This window comes from Gopherus evgoodei, chromosome 1 (assembly GCF_007399415.2).
Source record: "Gopherus evgoodei ecotype Sinaloan lineage chromosome 1, rGopEvg1_v1.p, whole genome shotgun sequence".
In the NCBI taxonomy this organism is placed as follows: domain Eukaryota; kingdom Metazoa; phylum Chordata; order Testudines; family Testudinidae; genus Gopherus; species Gopherus evgoodei.
In genome coordinates this window covers 74,826,594-74,849,770 of record NC_044322.1, presented here as the reverse complement: position 1 = coordinate 74,849,770, position 23,177 = coordinate 74,826,594, and positions in this window count along the sequence as shown.

Below are 23,177 nucleotides of genomic sequence, written 5' to 3'. Positions count from 1 at the left end.
TCAATCAAGCTGCACAGTTTCCTCCAATGGAAGATAACTATTGTGCAATATCAGATGAAATGTGTTATTATCCATATATCTATTATATTTCAGTTAATCTCTGTGTGCAAACAGTGTTCAGCAACATTTACAGTTACTTGTAGTAATAAATTTATTGTCCATTAGCCTCAGCCATATGTGAAAAGAGATTTTTTGTTGGGAACAAAGAAATATCTACCTCATTTTTACTACTTTACAGTTTATGCACATTTCAAATGAGGTGTTTTATCAACCTAGTTTTCAATTAAGGATAGGTAAATAGGTTCAAATAAAATAAGAATGTGAACTTTCACCCAGAGGTGTAACCCAACTAATTTTTGAGATTTGAAACAATTTAGTTAACTATATCTGTGATTTTTGGCTGTGTGATGTAATGTTGAATGAAGGAAACTGAAATTTACTACTCCTGAATCCTATTCTCAGCTTGCCACTGACTCATTGCCAATATCTTCTTGGTAAGGCCACTTAACCTCTCCCTTCCTCAGTTTACACATCCTTAAAACTAGCATAATAATAACTCATGGGAATTGCTTAGACATCCTCATACAGATGTTAGGGATCCTTATAGAGAAGCTCATGTGAAATTTCCTATGTGGATATGAAAACGATAGCTAAGATTTAAAAAAAAATGTATCCTAAAGCTGTGATCTTAAATCCATGTTTAGACACCTAAATAAGTAGATTGGTTTTCAAAAGTGTTATACACACAATGGCTTCCACTGAGGGTGTATAATTTTATTTGTATTATATACACACTCTCTTGACTATTGTGCATCTGTGTTTGTATGTATATGTATGTATATATATATGAGACATATTTTTAATAACTCACTGAGATAACCTTGTAAAATACACATCTCATTTTCATGGGAGTCCATGGAAAAAACAGTCCTACTTGCCAGTCAGACTTCAATACAGTGCAAATGGCATAATGTAGGTACACTTACTTTTTGTATGTGCTTACATGGTTTATACACAAATTGGGTACTTAGAGCTGTACAGTATGTTATTAGCCTTTTGTACACAGAATATCTAAGCTGTGCAAGTTCTTGCAATAATTTTACATACAAATATCAAATAATGCTACTTAAAATAAAAGATTGGATGTTTCAGAAAATTAGACATTTTTGGTGTCTGTTTCAATGTTACATGGAGTTTACTCCTAATATTAGAGATTATGAGTCCCAAGGTGTCATAAACAGATAGCTAAGGGTTAATGTTCTTTTACCTGTAAAGGGTTAACACAGGGAACCTGAAACACCTGACCAGAGGACCAATCAGGAAACAAGACTTTTTCAAATCTGGGTGGAGGGAAGTTTTGGGTGTGAGTTCTTTGTCTTGGGTCTGACCCTCTTGGCTCTGAGAGTGATTTTTCTATCTCCTGGCTTTCTAATCTTCTGTTTCCAAGTTGTAAGTACAAGGATAGTAAGACAATAGGTTTATATTGTTTTCTTTTGTATTTACATGTGTGTAGGAGAGTTTTGAATTGTATTCTTTTTGGATAAGGCTGTTTATTCATTTTTTCCCTTTAAGCAATTGACCCTGTATATTGTCACCTTGATACAGAGACTATATATTATGTCATTTTTCACTCTTTTTATATAAAGCTTTCTTATTAAGACCTGTTGGAGTTTTCCTTTAGTGGGGACTCCAGGGAATTGAGTCTGCAGCTCACCAGGGAATTGGTGGGAGGAAGAAGTCAGGGGGAAAATCTCTTTGTGTTAGATTTACTAAGCCTGACTTTGCATACCCTCTGGATGAGGGGGAGAGATTAGATCTCTCAGTACTTGTGTTTCCAGGACTGGAAGCAGGGAATCTCCTAGGGTCGTCCAGGGAGGGGAGCCTGGGAGGAAGTAACAAGGAAACAAGGGAAATGGTTTATTCCCCTTTGTTGTGAGACTCAAGGAATCTGAGTCTTGGGGTCCCCCAGGGAATGTTTTGGGGAGACCACAGTGAGCTAGGCACTGTATAATTCTTAGCTGGTGGCAGCGATATCAGGTCCAAGCTGGTACCTAAGCTTGGAGGTTTTCATGCTAACACCCATATTTTGGACGCGAAGGTCCAGATCTGGGAAGAAATGTTATGACACAAGGTCCATATTGTGTTCTGTCTTTGATAAATGTTAATATAAACATGACTGGTTTACCACAAGTATCTATAGCCTGGCACAATGTCCCTGCCTTTATTTGTAGTGAAATGGCCCATTAGTTTGCTAGTAGAGGTTACAAGAAATTACCAGTCTACAAAGTTTATTGGGTACGTCCATCAACTCCTATACCACTAATACACAACATACTTGTAATTCAGGAGAGGTAATACATAAAGTTGGACAGCTGGTTTCTTTGTCAACATATTTGATTTTTTCTTGATTTGCATAAAGCTAGTTGTGTTTGAATAAATTGGGATAAGCTTTAAAACAGGCCCTTAGAGCATTTTGACCAGGGGTCAGCAACCTCTGGCACACGGCTTGCCAGAGTAAGGACACTGGCGGGCCGGGCCAGTTTGTTTACCTGCCACATAGGCAGGTTCAGCCGACTGCAGCTCCCACTGGCCGTGATTCCCAGTCCCAGGCCAACGGGGGGCTGCGGGAAGTGCCACAGGCCAAGAGATGTGCTGGCCAGGGCTTCCCGCCACCCCTATTGGCCTGGAGTGGCAAACCGCAGACAGTGGGACCCGGCTTTTGACCATTGACAAAATACATGGAGCCACAATTCTAAAACAAATGGCATTTATTAGCAAGAACAGCAATACGCTATAGATATGTCCGTCTGGCTTTCATCCACCAGGGCATCCAAAGTTAGCATGCATACATCACATGTATAAGGCCCTAAGCAGGGGCAGCTCCTGGCACCAGGGCACCAAGCGCATGCCTGGGGCAGTAAGCCGAGGGGGGGGGGGGGCTGCTGGTCGCTGTGAGGGTGGCGGTCACTTCACCTCTTCAGGCCTTTGGAATTCAGACTGGATGGTCATAACGGTTCCTTCGGCCCTTTAAAGTCTATCTTTGTCTGTCATTGGATCCCTTTCTACAATGCTTAATACCACACAGAGACATCTAGTGACCAAACAGCATAACTGCAAATAAACCTATTCTCACTAATTACAATAGACTCTTGGTGGAGTGGGGTGGGGGTGGAGGCATTAGAAATGTTCCCGTCCACTCCTGTTCAAGTTATGAAAAAATAAATACAAGAAAATCATTTCTGTTAATTTTGCTTTTTAAATGAAATCCAATGTAAAATTTTCTTTTAAATAGTCATTCCCTTGTGTTTGCAATTCAAACATTGCAGCTTTGTACTAATGCAAGAAGACTTGAAAATCAAACTGATTAGAAGCAAAAATGAAAGTCTAGTTTCCAAATTGACTGAAAGGGGAACAAGATTTAGCTGGGGTTGGGTGAGGGAAAAATGTCATAACTAGTAAAAACGTATACTCTAATATTGTGATTAGTTGCTGTTATAAAATCAGTGTTCTTCAAAGGTTTTAACATAACAGTATCTGAGATGACTCAGTTTCTGTTAAAAAAAGAAATAACTGTAATAGCTCAGATATTAGTGACCACTATTAAAAATGATTTTTTTTAAATGTGACCAGATCTTCAGCTGGTGTAAATCAGCATAGGTCTATAAGATTCAACAGAAATGTACTGATATATACCACTTGAAGTGCCTGCTTCTATTTTTTTCAGTTTGACTATTGTGTCCCTTTAAAAAAGATTCCAGTTCCTTATCACCAGCTTAATCAACTGGATGTAAGTACAAACAAAAAACAAAATAACCACAGAGATTTCAGCTTTAATAGAAAGTCAATGAGTTCAAAACTGTTACACATATAAAAGGCTTCCTTTATAGTAGGGAGCCTTTATTACAGTAGCAGAGGCTGAAAGAGTTTTGTTTAACTGTATGGCTTTTAAATTCAGTAACAACCTGTAGAGAAAACGGATTGTTACAGGAACTAAGCAGTCTATAGCTCAGAATTGTTAAAGAGAGAGCAATAATGTTTGCGTCTCAGAGTTAGCCTGTGATTGATGTTACAAACGTTCAAATATAACATTTGGAGTTAATGAAGATTCATGTAGAAAGCTAGAACCCAATAAGGAAGGATTATTTACAGAAAATGATCAGCTGATGAAGCACTGTTTGTTCCCGGTCACTGTAACTTGTGCAGGGTGACTCCACTAACGTTCTTCCAATCCAAACACAGTTAAAGACAGCATGTAATAAATCTTGAGAACTGCTCATTTTAACATCAGACAGAGGAAATACAATTGCATGCTTAAAGTATGGTTTTATCACAACACCTGGGGCTGGCTCCTGGTTCACACCACACTGGTGAAGCGATTGGGCCATAGAACTGTTGCAGCAGGGCACCTAAAAGTCCTCCAGTGTGGGGAAATGCCCCAATGGCATTGAGAAAGTATAGAAATCTAGAAGACAGACCCTCCTGGCCCTTCTCCCTTTGCACAGTGTGCATATTGGAGGAACGTCATCAAGAAGACATGATTATAGTAAAGCATGCTATGCTCTGGCAATCCCTGGCTAATGTAACAGCCCTCACGGCTACTTCAATATGGAGGCAATCTGGATACTTGCAGCTCAAAAATGCCCTGTGGTGCTATAAAGTCATCTTTGTTTCTCTCTCGCACCACCCCGCACCTCTGCAATCTCTTCTGAAACTGTTCACTGCTGCTTGACCAAACACAAGACCTGCGTAGCTGATGCATCATCCATGGTCTCACTCCTATCAACTCTTTGTGTGGGCATACAATCCAAATCACAATCTAGTCCAAGATACAGTATAGACCTATAAAAACCAAGCTTTTAATTAAATCTGCAGTTTCCATTATGTGCTTCCACCTGCAGGTAGTTAACACCGAAACACCCATATCTTGCAGGCAATTTTGTACATACATTGACTCATCTGGTAGAAAGCAAGGTATTAATATAATAACCAACTCTTTCCATACCTGTGTATATCTTTAAATATCTTTAATGTTCTTCTAAACAAGACAAGGCACGCAAACAAACAAAAAATCACACTAGTAAAACAGGGCAGCCATGTCTGGACATTAATCATGGGCAAATGTTTAATAGATCTTTTAATTTTTGTAAAGTCATATATTTGAAAAAAATAGTTTTTACACATTTCTAGCTGATGTGTCAGAATGTGACAAGATATTGTCACACTGAGTTCCTTGGTGCTCTTGAGGAGCAGTTGAGTACAACCACAGTGTAACATAACCTGGAATAAAGAATCAGGAATAGAGAAACAGTATTAGAGAAATACTATGCTGAAGAATGAATGTAACTTATTTAGAGACTAACACATTTATTCGGGCATAAGCTTTCATGAGCTAAAACCCATTTCTTTGGATGCATGCAGTGTAAAATACAGTAGGAATATATATACACAGAGAACATGAGAAAATGGGTGTTGCCATACTAACTCTAACGAAACTAATCAAGTAAGGTGGGCTATTATCAGCAGGATTAAAAAAACCCTTTTGTAGAGATATTCAGGATGCCCCATTTCCAACAGTTGACAAGAAGGTGTGAGTAACAGTAGGGGAAAAATTATCATGGGGAAATAGTTTTTACTTTGTGTAACAACCCATCCACTCCCAGTCTTTATTCAAGACTAATTTAATGGTGTCCAGTTTGCAAATTAATTCCAATTCTGCCGTTTCTTGTTGGAGTCTGTTTTTGAAGTTTTTTTGTTGGAAAATTGAGACTTTTAGGTCTGTAACTGAGTGACCAGGGAGGTTGAATGTTCTCCGACTGGTTTTTTCATGTTATAATTCTTGATGTCTGATTTGTGTCCATTTATTCTTTTGCGTAGAGACTGTTTGGTTTGGCCAATGTACATGGCAGAGAGGCATTGCTGGCACATGATGGCATGTATCACATTGATAGATGTTCAGGTGAATGAGCTTTTGATGGTGTGGCTGATGTGATTAGGTCCTGTGATGGTGTCCCCTGAATAGATATGTGGACAGAGTTGGCAACTGGCTTTGTTGCAAGGATAGGTTCCTGGGTTAGTGTTTTGTTGTGTGGTGTGTGGTTGCAGGTGAGTATTTGCTTCAGGTTGGGGGACTGTCTGTAAGCGAGGACTGGCCTGTCTCCCAAGATCTGTGAGAGTGAGGGATCGTCCTTCAGGATACGTTGTAGATCATTGATGATGCGCTGGCAAGGTTTTAGTTGGGGGCTGAAGGTGACAGCTAGTGGCATTTTGTTATTTTCTTTGTTGGGCCTTTCCTGGAATAGGTGACTTCTGGGTATTCTTCTGGTCTGTCAATCTGTTTCTTCACTTCAGCAGGTGGATATTGTAGTTTTAAAAACACTTGCTAGAGATCTTGTAGGTGTTTGTATGTGTCTGAGGGATTGGAACTTGGCTGTAGACAATGGATCTTGTGACGTGGTCTGGATGAAAGCTGGAGGCATGTAGGTAAGTATAGCAGTCAGTAGGTTTCCAGTATAGGGTGGTATTTATGTGACCATGGTTTATTAGCACTGTAGTGTCCAGGAAGTGGATCTCTTGTGTGGACTGGTCCAGGCTGAGGTTGATGGTGGGATGGAAATTGTCAAAATCATGGCGATACAGACTAAGATGGCTACCACTCTGAAACCTGTGACTTATTTAGCTATCTTGACCTATTAGACAATTTAGTACTGAAATACAATTTGTCTCTCTCCAGCATCTTGCCCTTGTGTACTATAGTTTTATTGAAGTATATGGTTCTTCAATATGCATTCATGCACTGAATGTTTCTGGTCCTCGAGAGCACCAGCATGGACTGACATATCTCTTTTTTTCTCCCTGTTTATGTTTCATTTATGATTAGGGTGACCAGACAGCGTATGTGAAAAATTGGGATGGGGGTAGGGGGTAATAAGAGACTATTCAAGAAAAAGACCCAAAAATCAGGACTGTCCTTATAAAATTGGGATATCTGGTCACCCTATTTATGATGGGATTGTTCAATTGTCTGTAATTTTGAAGGAATAATATTCATATCACAAGAGATGTAACTAAAGTCTAAATCTCTTTGAATCCTGAAATCAACTTGCTGGGCAATCTTGCTGTATTACCCTGAGGAGGAATTGAATGGGATCTGATTTCACATTTTGTAAGTGCTGGGAAAAAATGTGATTGTGTAACCTACTGCTCAATGTGTGCTTCAGGTCCCCCTCTCTGCTCAAGCCAATATAATGTTTAGCCTTTCAGTGCAACAGTGATGACATGGTACCTTGGAAATGCTGGCCACAAAATGTCCTTCAATTTCAACTCTTGGGTAGATTATTTATCTAATCACTTGCACTTTAAAGTGATGAAAGGTGAACACTAAATGTTTCTTGCATCAAAAAGTAAAATCCTCCAAAATAAAATTTAAAGTCTTATTTTCCAGTCACAGACAATTTTAAACCAGCTATATGTGTGAAAACAAGAGCAAGGCACATGTATGGTAAAATATATTAGGGAAAATGTAATTACCCAGGGCTGAATTTGGCCAGGATAGTGGAACAAACATCCCTGAAACATCCCTAACAATGAAAATCAAAACTACTTTTATAGCACAATAACTTAAGAACAGGGAGATAGATATGATGTGGGGCCAGAGACATCATACTGTCTCACTTGCATTAATCTTATATACATTTCAAGTATTAAAACAATCAGGTGGCATGCATGTAATAATAAATTAAATTGCTCACAGAATAGATTTCTTTCTGTTCTCACCTTCACCCCCACTTACAGAAAAGCAAAGGCATTTTCAAAGCACTTCAGCCTCAGGGATACCATGCTCACTGTTTTTGAGTTGTTTGTGTATATTTAGATCAGAGACTATGAGATGATCCCACATAAAAGTCCCCTTTAACACTTCCAGTTTAAAATGGAAAGTCTAGACTTTTCTGTAACCAATAGAACTAAATATCATCCTATATCTCCCATTGCAGCCATCACTGTTCTTCTTTCCTATTTCTTTATGAATACTTTGAAATGAGATCTATTTCCAGATTGTCTACCTTCCACAGTTCAATCACCTTTCTAAAGAGTGGCAATAAACGGCACAAAGTGCAAACCTGGCAGAGAGAGGCATCATTAGACACTCAGATACTGCATTCTTGTGGCCACAGAAGTGCCTATATAAGGTACAGGAAAACATGCACTCATGTTTGCAGAGTTGTGTGAAATGATCATTCTTGAAATGCAACCAGCCACTGAAATTTGCAAATATCATGCAAATATGGGGCCAAATATACAGCAGGCCTGCAGAAATGTGCCAATAAAAATTGTGTCTATGGATAAAAAAATGTATTTTTGCCTAAAATTGTACACCTAAGTACACTTTGCATGTATAGTTAGAAAAAATGCATGGGTAAATGCTGATTTCTGCATGTGAAAACAGATGCCTCCATAAATTTAATTTAAATCACACCCAATGACATTTTATCCCATGATTCTTTCATTTGTTATGGACTAAGTGACACATAACCCTGCCTCAGAATTAGTGAAAATATTACAATCTAGTAAAACATTTGATCATGATGTATTATGGTAGTAGGTCTGCTTCTTAAGGCTTTAAAAATCTGTTATTTTAATTGGGTTGGAGGTGATGAATTTTCTTGAACCTCAGATCAGTCATATAGTTCTCAGTGGAAATTGTGTTTTCTCAAATGTTGTAGTAATCTGCAACTCTTTCCCAAAGTTTGGCCCCAGTCCAGCAAAGAGATCCATGGAAGTTTCAGGGCTGTCTCCTGCTTATGTGAACTCCCTCTCGACTGAGAACTTCTTTATCTCTTCAAGAATACTGACTCGACAGTCTGCTGCCCTCTCTGGGCAAGTTTTGTATCATAGAGATCATTGGCCAGCACAATATTATATAATATGAATAGAATGATACCTGATATTTGATTTGAATGGGCTGTGTCTTAAAGTTAGTACTATTCTAGTTTAATATTTTTGTTAGTCTGATTTCACTTAAAGCAACCAAGTCTCTTGTGCCACTGTCTATTTTCCTCCTAATACTTCAAAGTAGGGCTGTCGATTAACCGTAGTTAACTCACACAATTAATTCAAAATTAATTGTGATTAATTGCACTGTTATACAATAGAATACCAAGTGAAATTTATTAAACATTTTTGATGTTTTTCTACATTTTTAAGTATGCTGATTTCTATTACAGCACAGAATAGCAAGTGGACAGTGCTCACTTCATTGTATTAATTTTGATTACAAATATTTGCACTCTAAAAATGATAAACAAAAGAAATAGTATTTTTCAAGTTACCTCATACAAGTACTGTAGTACAGTCTCTTAATCATGAAAGTGTAACTTACAAATGTAGATTATTTTTGTTACATAACTGCACTCAAAAAGAAAACAATGTAAAACTTTAGAGTCTGCAAGTCCACTCAGTCCTACTTGTTTAGCCAATCTCTAAGACAAACAAGTTTGTATACATTTACAGGACATATTGCAGCCTTCTTCTTATTTAAAATGTCACCTGAAAGTGAGACTAGGCTTTCACATGCCACTTTTGTAGCCGGTGTTGCAAGGTATTTACCTCCCAGATACGCTAAATATTTGTATGCCCCTTCATGCTGTAGCCACCATTTCAGAGAACATGCTTCCATGCTGATGATGCTCATCAATAAAATAGTGCATTAATTAAATTTGTGACTGAACTCCTTGGGTGTTCTGTTTTATCCTCATTCTGCCATATATTTCATGTGATAGCAGTCTCGTATGATGACCCAGCACATGTTCATTTTAAGAACAGTTTCACAGCAGATTTGACAAAATGCAAAGAAGGTCCCAATGTGAGATTTCTAAGGATAGATACTGCACTCACCCCAAGGTTTAAGAATCTGAAATGCTGTCCAAAATCTGAGAGGGACAAGGTGTGGATAATGCTTTCAGAAGTCTTCAAAGAGCAACACTCAGATGTGGAAACTACAGAACCTGAACCACCAAAAAAGAAAATCAACCTTCTGCTAGTGGCAGCTGACTCAGATGTTGAAAATGAACATGCATCAGTCCATTCTTCTTTGGATCATTATCAAGCAGAAACCATGTGTTAAATGAAGGGGCAGGGGAGGGTAGCTCCCTTTTATGAACACCCTGCCAGGCACTAGCTATAGAATCCCTCTTAGTAGCTGTTCTGTAATTGCTCCATCTGTAAAGGGTTAAAAAGTCTCACTGCTATGCATAGATAAAAGGAAATGAGTAGGAACCTGGCCAAAAGAGCCAATGGGAAGGCTAGAACTTTTTGAAATTCAAAAAAGACTTCTCTTTTGTTGGTCTGTTGTTGTTCTCCCGGGGAGAGGTGGATAATGCAGCAGCTACGCTGTAAAAAGCTTGGGCCAGCTATGAAAAAAAAGATCATTATCATACCTAGAAACTACGCATTTAAAACCTGAGATATGTAAGTAGATCAGGAAATATCTAGGAAGATGTGATTAGTTTTATCCCTTTTATTTTTTTATGGCTTGCAGATTCCTCTGTTCTAACCCCGGGTGCTTTTGTTTTGCTTGTAACTTTTAAGCTGGACCTTACAAAAGCTATTCCTGGTGCTTAATCCTTGTAGTTGCTCTTTTAAAAATCTAGCAATAGCCTGAGTTCCCAGATGTATTGTCTTTCTTTTTTTTTCTATTAATAAAAATTACCTTTTTCAAAAACAGAATTGGATTTTTGTGTCTTAAGAGGTTTGTGCACGTTGTTTAATTAGTTGGTGGCAGTAGCTGATTTCCCTTTTTTCCCCTCCTTTCTCAGCTCTTCCCTGATCTAAAGTTATACATTTTTATTTTTGAATATACTTGTTTTGTACATAATTCTACATTTGTAAGTTCAACCTTTCTACTAAAGAGATTGCACTACAGTACTTGTATTAGGTGAATTGAAAAATATTATTTCTTTTATTTTTTACAGTGCACATATTTGTAATAAATATAAATATAAAGTGAGCACTGTACACTTTGTATTTTGTGTTGTAATTGAAATTAATATATTTGAAAATGTAGAAAACATCCAAAATGTTTAAATAAATGTTATTCTATTATTGTTTAACAGTGCAATTAATCTCAATTTATATTTTAATTGCTTGACAGCCCTACTTCAAAGTTGTAGATTCTGGATTTGTTTGCAAAATCCTGTTCATGATGTTCAACTTTTGATTTATTTATTTTAGCATCCATCCCTCTTCCCTATTTTATATCTGACTAATCCAAGGTCCCTCACTCCTTCTCGCTTTTCAGTATCTTATCTAGCATCTGAAAGTGTGATCAGGAGTACCCAGGAATGGTAAATCCTGGAAAATTTGGAAACAATCTTACGTTCCTTGCTCATTGTATACCACAGTTGGTTGTCCTTACAACTTCCTTTTATCTTTATACATCAGCTGCTGTGGAATCCTTTTATTACTCTAAATCCATCAACTTGTAGGTTTGAAGATGTCGTGAAAGCAAGAAGGGCTTTTGGTTTCCTTGGGGAGCCTCATGTCATTCAGCCATCATGACTAGTCAAAAGAAGATCCACATGACTCTTTGCTGGTAAAAAACAACAACAATGTAATCTGCAAAGTCACTGCTGTGGGCTAGGTTGTTTCTGATCCAACACAATGTTTATTTTCTTTTTTTCCTTATTTTTATTTTATTTTCATTGTTTGGACAAATAAATACATTATATATTTTAAAATTCCTCTATTGCAGCTGGGTGGGCATTACGATTGAGTGTGTTGATTGCAGTGTGAGTTTTTATGTAGTTTTATTTACTGTATCACAGTGGCACAGTGATGCACTTTGCATTTGTAAAATAGCAAGTGTTGGGGATATAGTGGGAGAAGGAATGAGTTCTCTGTCGGGGCATTGGTCTGGCCCTGAAAGGATTCTGTTGGGGAGATTGAGTGAGTAAGGGAGAAAAGATTGGTGGTGAGGTTGTGCTGCTCCCCACATAATCTTTTTGGACTATTTCCATTGCCCCCGGCTCTCCCCTAGTCTTCAACTTCACCTGCTAACTCATGTGAAAATTATAAGCCCCCTCATCTTCACAAGGATGTTACTTCAGGTTATTTAAATTGAGTTAAAAATGCACCTTTTTTTCCCCAGTGAAGATAAAGCCTGTATTCTTAGGCAAGGGTGATGGGAAGTGGAAGGGTTCTACACATTCCTCATTCAGGGCAGTGGAACATAAGATACTAAAAGTATGTGACTAGAAATGGATGTCCCGATACCCAGCCAATGGCAGTTAGACAAGGACAATGGCCAAATACCTATTGGTTTTGTGTGTGTGTGTGTGTATACATATGAGGGTGGAATGGAGGTGAACTAGTAGGCTAAGATCTGTGTGAAAGGGATCAGCTATGCATATCTTATTCATATCTTTACCTGCAGCTGTTCTGTCACTCAACTAGTTTTTCATAGAAGATAATGCAACAGAACAGCAGCTTCCAAAAATCTGTATATCTCTGGAGGACTATACGTGCTGGAACTAGTCATGTGGGGATACTGTTGCACCCCTGGGCTTGAAGTGGTTTCCATCATATACAGGGTTTACAATTTAGTTCAATGGCTCTCAGCACCCCTACTATAAAAATTGTTCCAGCTCTCCTGTGGAGGATTGAGCTCTGGTTCAAATTTTGGGCAAAAGTTTAGGTCAGTTCCTGTTTTTTCCATACTGGTTTGCCCATCCCTATCCTAACATAGGAGAGATCTGCAAAAAATGCTCGGGCTATTGTTTGTATTGGATTATAGAAAATGAAAGAGCTAGTAGAACTTATACATTTGTTTAAGCTTTGAACTCCCTGTCTTTTACTTATACATATGCATATATCTGCAGAATTCATAAAGGTTGAATATGTTAGCTGAAATTCAAATCTGATATGCTAATGTTGGTATTCTTGGCCAAACTGCAGTGCATTGTGAATGTATATATTATTCTGCTGTGTGGAGGCTTTATTTTACATTAACTCTATATGTTAAATTTTGTTCTATTATCATTTTTCCTTTGCTGCCATAGGAAGGAAATTTTTCCTTATTTACCATTAGGCTATTTAATGCTATGCTGCATTAATATGATCACAGCTATAGTTTTGTGGGAGATTTTACAAAAAAAGGCTAATGTTATTAATTTTTTTTTTCAAAAAAAGACACTTTACATTACAGCAGAGCAGGGGCGGCTCTAGGGATTTTGATGCCCCAAGCACGGCAGGTAGGCTGCCTCCGGCAGTTTTCCTACTGAGGGTCCGCCTGCAGCTGAGAACATATATCCATCATTTTAATAATTTTGCAAATAAACTTCATCAACAGATATACACTTTACACTAAAGTAAACTGTATTAAATAATCCAAAATTGTCATGACACTATCATTTATTCTTCTATTTTATGCTTTTTGCCATAGGACACAGTGTATTCATACCATTTTGACCTCAGGTAGTGATTGCAGCATCTTTTATTTTCTAGAAAATGTAAAATTATCATTTAATTCTCTACCCAATGTTCTTTTTATTATTGCATCATCAAAATGAACATTCTAGCCACATACAAACCATTACTTGCTATCAAAAATATGGACTACATCATCAACCTAAGAAATGGCAATTCTAGTGTTAAAGACGGGCTCTTGCACTCCACCACTAAGACACAGAAAGCTTTCTCTCATAAACTATCCTCCACCATAAAATATGGTGTTACATTTGCAGTTCCATGAAAAATCCCCCTGGTGCTTCCTGAATCAATTGTATCCTCCTCTGCACATGTAATGGCAGGCAAAAATGTTATTATACAAGGATGTACATCCCAAATGACAAATACTTATAAATAGTACTCAATTTAGCTGCTTTATACAATTATTAATGAAAATATAGGGAGGTGGATAAAAATAATAGCCCCAGATATTCTGCATGGAAAGTAAGCCCATTTAAGGAATTAGATTGTTTAAAGCTATAGTGGTTTATGTTCCCCCACTCTATTTTTGAATTATTTCTTTATTTGATTTTAGTAAAATTTTAATTCCTATAAGCACCATTAAACATCACCGTTAATACCAACTATCAGAATTTTTGGTAAATATTGCCTATTGTTTGCAATGCATTTGCCAGGGACCGTGTGATCCTCAGTGCATGTAGCAGTGGTTGAGAGGATTTTTAGCTTAGTAGAATTAACTAGCTAAAGGATACCAAACAAACTTTTGCAATCAAAATATAGGAATTGCCACATTGATTCAGACCAGTGGTCTGTTTAGTCCAATATCCTACCTCTGACTGTGAGTAGTCAGTATCAGCTGTTTCAGAAGAAGTTGCAAAAGACTCCATCAAAGGCGTTTAAGGACTAACCTGCAGATAAGGAAAGTTTCCTCCTGACTTCCAGCAATTAGACGATGCCCAGAAGCATGAGGATTGATACATTTACAAAATGTGTGTTTTTTTTAATCCTTACTATTATAACTCTAGATTTTGGACTTCCATCATTCTGACTCCGGCAGTCTATTCTTCTGCTTCATTTATTGCAGGTCATCTATAAACCAGGATGTGATAGTGCTCAGGGTCCCCAGGACTCTAAGGGGACCAAGTCACCCCCCTGCTTTCAGTGAGAGGGAGACTTCCTTGTGCTTAACAGGGTGTCAGCTCCCTGACACCTCCAGTCTGTTAGCCACCCAAACAATCTCCCCGGGGCTATCTGAGCCCTTACTTTGCCTTGCAGGTTAACAATAAGTGTACCCCAGTCCCTGAGCCCTTTTGAAGCATTGCCCTGTAGTGTTCAGTGCCCTGTCCACTGCACACTCGCAGAAATACTAGGTATGCTGTCCCCAAGGGAACAAATGTACACACCAGCTTGAATAAGGCAGCTCAGGATATCTGAGATATATTTTTGTAGTGAAATAAAAATTATAAGTTTATTATTAAATATCAAGATCTAAGAGATAGTGAGTAAGGATAATGGAAAGAGAAGGTTTACATATAAAACAAAACCATAACACCATTCCTAGAAACTAAACTTAATGGCTAATCTGTCTAAATAAGTGTATCTGAACCCAAATGTCCTTTGCAGCATTTCAACCATGCCTGGTTGAGATCCTATTTTCATACATGCAAATGCACTGCCTGATTACTTCCTACAGTGTAAAGATCAAAAGGTGTGTTCCTTGCCTCCTATTATATGCCCCAACATTCTTTGTCTTTGCACATGGAAAGGCTAGTCCCTATGGCTTGTATTTTTTTCTGTTCCTTCTCTGTTGACCCCATATGTAAATTGAGCTTTCATTGTTTTAGCTTTTAATGCTGAATTTACATTTTGACATCTTACCCCCTGTCTGGAAGAAAATCTGTTTTCCTCTTTGACTGGTGAAAGACTTTAAAACATGTTTTCACTACATACATATATACAACAACTTAAATATCATCAATACAATGATTATGAATGTCAGTATGACAAGCTTCTATAAGAAAACTCACATGACCCTTCTGGGTGAACTAGAATGTACATACCAAACTCAGACTTGGGTCCCTTATCTGCTCCCCCTGTGCTCCTTTGCCAACTAGCATTAAGAAGTCCTTGGATCAGACATAGTGACCTGGGATGACAAAGCCAGGGCAAAGGGAACTTATTCTCATTGAATGCCCTCCTAGTTCCACCAGCCTCTGAGGGTGGACCATCTAAACTCTTTCCCCACCCTGAAAAGGGCATTTCATATTGACCTCATACCACAGCCCAAGACTGGGTATAATTTCCAAATGCTCAGCTTCCAATCCTGACCCAAACAACAGATCCAGCGTGTGTCTATCCAAATTGAGTGAGGTTGGGAAAACCCATTTTCATCCTGAGCTGACTCATTAAAACTCAGCCTCAATGTGGAAGTTGAAGTACTTATGCACATTCATATATGGAGCACATTCAATTGCTGCAGATGACCTCCTTAGAAGCTTGAGCCAAAGTCCCTGAAGTCAATGAAAATGCAAGTGGACTTTAGATCAGGCTCCATATGAAAACTTTCACAGTGGTGTCATGCTTATCCTGTCTAATATGTAATCAATAATAATTACTCTTATGACACATCCATAAGGATATTATATTTGGAACTGTGCTAATTTAACTTTAGTTCTCTGAACCTCATAGCAACAGTGAGGCTAGAAAACCCCATTGCTCCAAAAGACAGGCCCCTACCATTTGCCCAAGGTTTATCTTTGCTAGCTATTTGCAGTATGGGGCTTATGACATACAGCCTAGCAATTTGGATTCATCAAGTAGAGAGCAGCAGTGGTTTTCGCACACACTTGCCAGTTTATTAGGTTTGATGAAAAAAATCTACATTCCAGAATGAAAGGTTTATTTCAGTTTGTAAATGAGATTCTTTTAAGTGAATGATCATATGGAAATTTATCACTAGGGTACATTGCACAAAGCCACAAATAAAATGTTTGAGCCTAGAGAAAGCCTTGCTAATATTGTGCAGGGAAGACTTCATACATTTAACATACTTTATTTTAAAGCTGAAAAATATTATAATATTAAATCCATCCAGTGCACACAGAATAGAGACCTTTTGAGATATGTATCTATTTTCCAAAGATGATAGAAAGAGATGGAATTCAGCAGATGTTTAAATCCTGAAAAGACATCACAAATGGTGCTTTTTTCTTCAGCAGTGCTCCTGTGGTATATATCAGTATGACAGTGAAAGGCTACTCCAATTCCCTCTGAAATAACCAAGGGAATGACACTTGCTCAGAATGTCAAATTCTGGAAACTTGCTGTTAATTACAATGCTTGCAAAGATATTTTCAATATGAACAGCACTAGTACGAGATTTATCTGTTTCTGTCTATTAGAGCAAGTGCTGCAAATTGGCCTTCTAGCTCATGCTGTGCCCTAGCACACACACCTTAAACTTTTTAAACATAATCTTTATTTGCAATAGCGGGTATAAGGCCTGGTCTACACTACGAGATTATATTGAATTTAGCAGCGTTAAATCACATTAACTCTGCACCCGTCCACACAATGAAGCCCTTTACTTCGATATAAAGGGCTCTTAATATCGATATCTGTACTCCTCCCTGAAGAGTGGAGTAGCGCTGAAATCGGTATTGACATTTCGGATTAGGATTAGTGTGGCCGCAATTCGATGGTATTGGGCCTCCGGGAGCTATCCCACAGTGCACCATTGGGACCACTCTGGACAGATATCTGAACTCAGATGCACTGGCAAGGTAGACAGGAAAAGTCCTGCAAACTTTTGAATTTCACTTCCTGTTTGCCCAGCGTCAAGCGCCGATCAGCACAGGTGACCATGCAGTCCCAGAATCAAAAAAGAGCTCCAGCATGGACCTTACGGGAGATACTGATGCTGATCTCTGTATGGGGAGATGAATCTGTTCCATCAGAACTCTGTTCCAAAAGACAAAATGCCAAAGCATTTGAAAAAATCTCCAAGGCTATGCTAGACAGAGGCCACAATAGGGACTCAATATAGTGCTGCATGAAACTTAAGGAGCTGAGACAAGCATAACGGAAAGCCAAAGAATCAAATGGATGCTCACGGAGGGAGGGATGGGGGACTGAGGACTATAGCTATCCCACAGTTCCCGCACTCTCTGAAAACCATTTGCATTCTTGGCTGAGCTCCCAATGCCTGAAGGGTCAAAAACATTGTCGCGGGTGGTTCAGGGTATATGTCATCAGGCCCCCCAACCCTCATGAAAGAAAAGGGAAAAAAACTGTTTCTTGCCTTTTTTCAAGGTCACCGTATATCTACTGGATGCTGCTGGCAGATGCAGTGCAGCAGCGCTACACAGCAGCATTCCCTTCCCTTCCCTTCCTGATGGCAAAATGTACAATATGACTGGTATCTGTCATCATCATCCCATGAGTGCTCCTGGCTGGCCTCGGTGAGGTCGGCCGGGGGCTCCTGGGCAAAAATGGGAATGACTCCAGCTTTGTCTTCTGGAGATTCAGTCCTGCCTGGAATATCATAGTGACTGTAGGCTGCCTCTCTCCACTTTTATCTTTGCTTGCAGAGGCAATAAAGTCAGTGTTGTTTCTTCATACATTCTTTATTACTTCATCACACAAATGGGGGGATAACTGCCACGGTAGCCCAGGATGGGTGGGGGAGGAGGGAAGCAACGGACGGGGTTGTTGCAGGGGAACCCCTTAGAATGGCATGAAGCTCATCATTTCTGCGGGGTGTCTGGGACTCTGACCTGGAGCGGCTGTTTGCCCCTCTGGTTCTTTAGTAGGCTTGCCTGATATTCTAGGCAGGACTGACTCTCCATTAGACAAAACTTAAAGAAGGGAATGACCTGGGGAGTCATTCCCATTTTTGTCCATGCGCCCCAGCTGACCTCACTGAGGCCAGCCAGGAGCACCCATGACAGCAGCAGACGGTACAATATGACTGGTAACCGTCTCCGCTAACTTGCAAAGGTAAGGGGATGCTGATGTGTAGCGCTGCAGTACCGAGTCTGTTAGCAACATCCAGTAGACGTACGGTGACAGGGAAAAAAGGCTAACTGGGCTCCATGGTTGCCATGCTATAGCATCTGCCAGGGCAATCCAGGGAAAAGGGTGCAAAATGATTGTCTGCCATTGCTTTCACGGATGGAGGATTGACTGCCAACATTTACCCAGAATCACTCGTGACACTGTGTTTGCCCCATCATGCATTGTGATCTCAACACAGAATTCCAATGGGTGGGGGAGACTGCGGGAACTATGGGATAGCTATGGGATAGTTACCCACAGTGCAACGCTCTGGAAATCAACCCTAGCCTCAGTACATGGACACACACCGACGAATTAATGTGATTAGTGTGGCTATGTGCACTCGACTTTATACAATCTGTTTCCAAAAACCAGTTTCTGTAAAATCAGAATAATTCTGTAGTGTAGACATACCCTTTGATTATACAGATAATGGATCCTAATGTATTATCAATCAAGACAAGTTGGGCAGTTTTTTTGCTAGCAAAAAAAAAAATCAAATCTATCCTTACAGGCTATAATCCTATAGAGAAGAATAAAATATTCCACTCAATGCACATACATAAATCTAATTTCTCCTAACATTAATATGCATGCGTCAAGAGAAGAATGAATCTGTAAGGGACCATGCAGAAAACCATCCAGGGTGAAATGGTTTGAGGAGACAGATAGGGGAAAAACACTGCATAGGTAGCCTACAATCCATTGGTTGGGTTTTACTTACAGTTAGTGATGAGTGCTGTACATCTGTGTCATATTGGTTTAGGATCATGGATACATTGTATTAATGAATACACAGTAACTGTATCATGCTTCATGTGGGATTGTCATCTCCAAACCTAGCACTGTAGATTGACGGTGATGCAATAAAGCAAGCCTTTAAAGAGTTCATTTTAAACATCTTAAGCAGGCTGCACGTGGCCCATTAGGGTAATCCGTTGGCGGCCATGAAAGAGTTTGTTTACATCGACCATCCACAGGCAGAGCCACCCGCAGCTCCCAGTGGCCACGTTCACTGTTCCCGGCCAACCTTACTCACAGTCCCTTTGAAGTTCAAAATCATAGGATTAGGGCCCAGGCTCCCAGGTGGGCCCTGATCCAAAGCCCATGAAAGTCTGTGGGAGTGTTTCCACTGATATCAATGGGCTTCGATTCAGGCCAGAAGTGAGGAAATGGAAGAAAAAAGTAGACTGAGAGAAACGCAGACACAGGAACCTAACTTGAAAACTTGGATTCTTTTGAGTAATTGTCTATGTAATTGGTCCAAGCAAATATAGTCATCCACATAAAGGGATGTTTAAAAGTCCTTGATTGGCTGGGTTTTGCTTGTACGCAGGCAGATGACATCCACTTACCATAGGGATTGGCAACCTTTGGCACGCAGCCCATCAGGGAAATCCGCTGGCGGGCCAGGATGGTTTGTTTACCTGCAGTGTCCACAGGTTCAGCCAATCGCAGCTCCCACTGGCTACGGTTCACTGTTCCAGGCCAATGGGGCTTATCCTTCTGCTGCAGCTTCCTCAAAGTTGAATTTTTTTGTGTGAAAATGAATTTTCACACACTAGCAGTGAGAATTTGTGCACCAAAAAGGAAAGGCCTGTGTGTAGCTAGGGCTGGCAGTTAGATGCTCCCTTTCATTCAACAGAAAAAAAAAAATATTTCTGACTCCTACTCCCGCTCCTTGATAGACAGTCCCTTCTGATTTTCTAAATAAAATCAACCTACTAAACAATTTGGGTCTCTCTGTCCTCCAGCAATAAATAAATTCTTCCCCTTCCCATCCCTCACAGCTCCTCTGTGGTAACTCCCATCACTTCTCACTCACATCTCCTGAAAATGAACAGGCAGCTGCCTACTACTCTGCTCTCTACTTCCCCCACTGCTCTCTACTTCCCCCATGTCACAATCTCCCACTGCTCTCCCTTGACCTTCTTTTGCCAAGTCACATGATCTTTCTCCCTCATTACCTTCCTACCCCCTCACTGGGTCACCGAGCACACTGCCCTTGCATCTACAGTCAAAGGCTCTTAGCTGCAGTATCCTTGACATCTCAGCTCTTGTCTTTCAGCTTTCTAAGCTGGAGTCAATGTAGCTTGGGTCGACTTCCTGTGGTGTCTACGCAGCACTGTGTTGATGAGAGACCCTCTCCCATTGACTTACCTTACTCCTCTCGTTCTGGTGGAGTACCAGAGTTGACCGGAGAGCACTCTGTGGTCAATTTAGTGGGTCTTCACTAGACCCACTAAATTCCTCCTTGCTGCATTGATTGCAGCATTGTCGATCCCCAGTAAGTGTAGACATGGCCTTTATCTTCTTGTGCTTTTTCTGAGATGGAAGTTGAGCTTTGCACTCTCAATGCCAGTACACATATTATTTAGGTCTGCCCTAATTCTGCCTCAAAATGTACTGAATACGCAGCCTGTGGGCATATGCAGTGCTCGGCACTGCTCTCTATCTTCAGTAGAGGGATGACCTCCTTTATGGGCTGGAGTCTCACCAGCCTCATAGATTCAGATGTTTTAAAGCCAGAAGAGACCATTATGATAATCTAATCTGACCTTCTGTATGACACAGTGGGAAAGAATGTCATGTTGTAAACTGTGTCAAGCCCATTACTCCTATTTAAGCTATAGCAGGGTCTGGCAACCTCTGGCATGCAGCTCACCAGGGTAAGCACCCTGGTGGGCTGGGCCAGTTTGTTTACCTGCCACGTCGACAGGTTTGGCGAACCGCGGCTCTCACTGGCTTCCCGCCACTTCCATTGGCCTGGGACGGCAAACCATGGCCAGTGGGAGCCGCGGTCAGCCTAACCTGCCAATGCAGCAGGTAAACAGACTGGCCTAGCCCACCAGGGTGATTACCCTGGTGAACCACTTGCCAAAGGTTGCCAACCCCTGAGCTATAGCATGCCTTTTACAAATATATCCAGTCCTGATTTAAAGACTTCAAGTAATGGAAAATAGGGGGTTAAGTATATTGTTCCAGTGGTTAATTACCCTGTTTGTTTCTTATTTCTACTCTGAGTTTGTCTACCTTCAGCTTCTAACCATTGGAATCAACCACTGGATCTTGTTAGACAGTTTTCTGCTAGAATTAAGTGCCATCTACTTTCAGAAACCTCTTTCTCATGTATATACTTCTACACTACACTGAAGACTTCTCATAACATTTTTTTGCATAAAATAAATAGATTGAGCTTCTTACGTCTGTCATTATAAGACAGATTTTCCAGACCTTAAATCATTTTTGTAGCTATTTTCTGAATGTTTTCCAATTTTTCAACATTCCTTTTTTAAGTATGGACACCAAAACTGGACACATTATTTCAGTAATGGTCTCATTGATGCCACATTTAGAGGTATTACTGCCTCATTATTACTACTTGATAGTCCCCTGTTTATTCATCCAAGGATTGTGTTAGCTTCAACATTGCCCTGGGAACTCACATCTATCAGGACCCCTAAGTCATTTTCATTCTGGCTGCATTCCAGGATACAGTCACCCACCTTCTATTCTTTGTCCCTAGATATATAACCTTACATTTGGTTGTATTAAAACCTTACCAAGCATTTTATGTTGGCCTTTATAATTGGCCTGTCTCCATCTTTATTTGCCACTGCATCAATTTGTGTGTCATCCACAAATTTTACTAGATGTGATTATGTATTTTCTTCCAGATCATTGATAAGAATATTGAAGAGCATTGAGCCATTGAGCCTGCTGGACCCATTACAAACACTCCCATTGCAAAATGATTCCTCATTTACAATTACTCTTTTGAGAACTTAAAAAACTTAAAAAGTTTTTAATCCATTTAATATGGACCATATTGATTTTGTATAGTGCTCATTATTTTATAAGAATGTCATGCAGGACTAAATTAAATGCCTTAAAGAAGACTAAGTATATTTTATAGTATATACATGTACATGGTGTTGTTCCATTACTAGATGGAAATGTTAGAATTATCAATAGTAAAGCAGAAAAGCTGAAGAGTTCAATAAATATTTCTGTTCTGTATTTGGGGGAAAAAACCAGATGATGCCATATTGTCATATGGTGATAATGACACATTTTCCATTCACTAGTATCTCTGCAGGATGTTAAACAGAAGCTACTAAAGTTAGAAATTTTTAAATCAGCAGGTCCAGGTAAACTGCATCCAAGAGTTTACGAAGAACTTGCTGGATCATTAACTCTGATTTTCAGTAAGTCAGAGCACTGGAGAAGTTCCAGAAGACTTAAAAAAAAATCTAAAGTTGTGCCAACTTTTAGAAGGGGCAAATGGGATGATCCAGTTAATTATAGACCTATCAGCCTGGCATTCGCAATGGGCAAAATAATGGCATAGTTTATATGGACTCAATTAATAAAAAATTAAAAGAGGGTAATATAATTAATGTACATCAACATAGTTTTATGGAAAATAGATCTAGCTAACTATATTGGCAAAGAATCCTGTGGCACCTTATAGACTAACAGACGTTTTGGAGCATGAGCTTTCGTGGGTGAATACCCACTTTGTCAGATGCATGTAGTGGAAATTTCCAGGGGCAGGTATATATATGCAGGCAAGCTAGAGATAATGAGGTAGTTCAATCAGGGAGGATGAGGCCCTGTTCTAGCAGTTGAGGTGTGAAAACCAAGGCAGGAGAAACTGG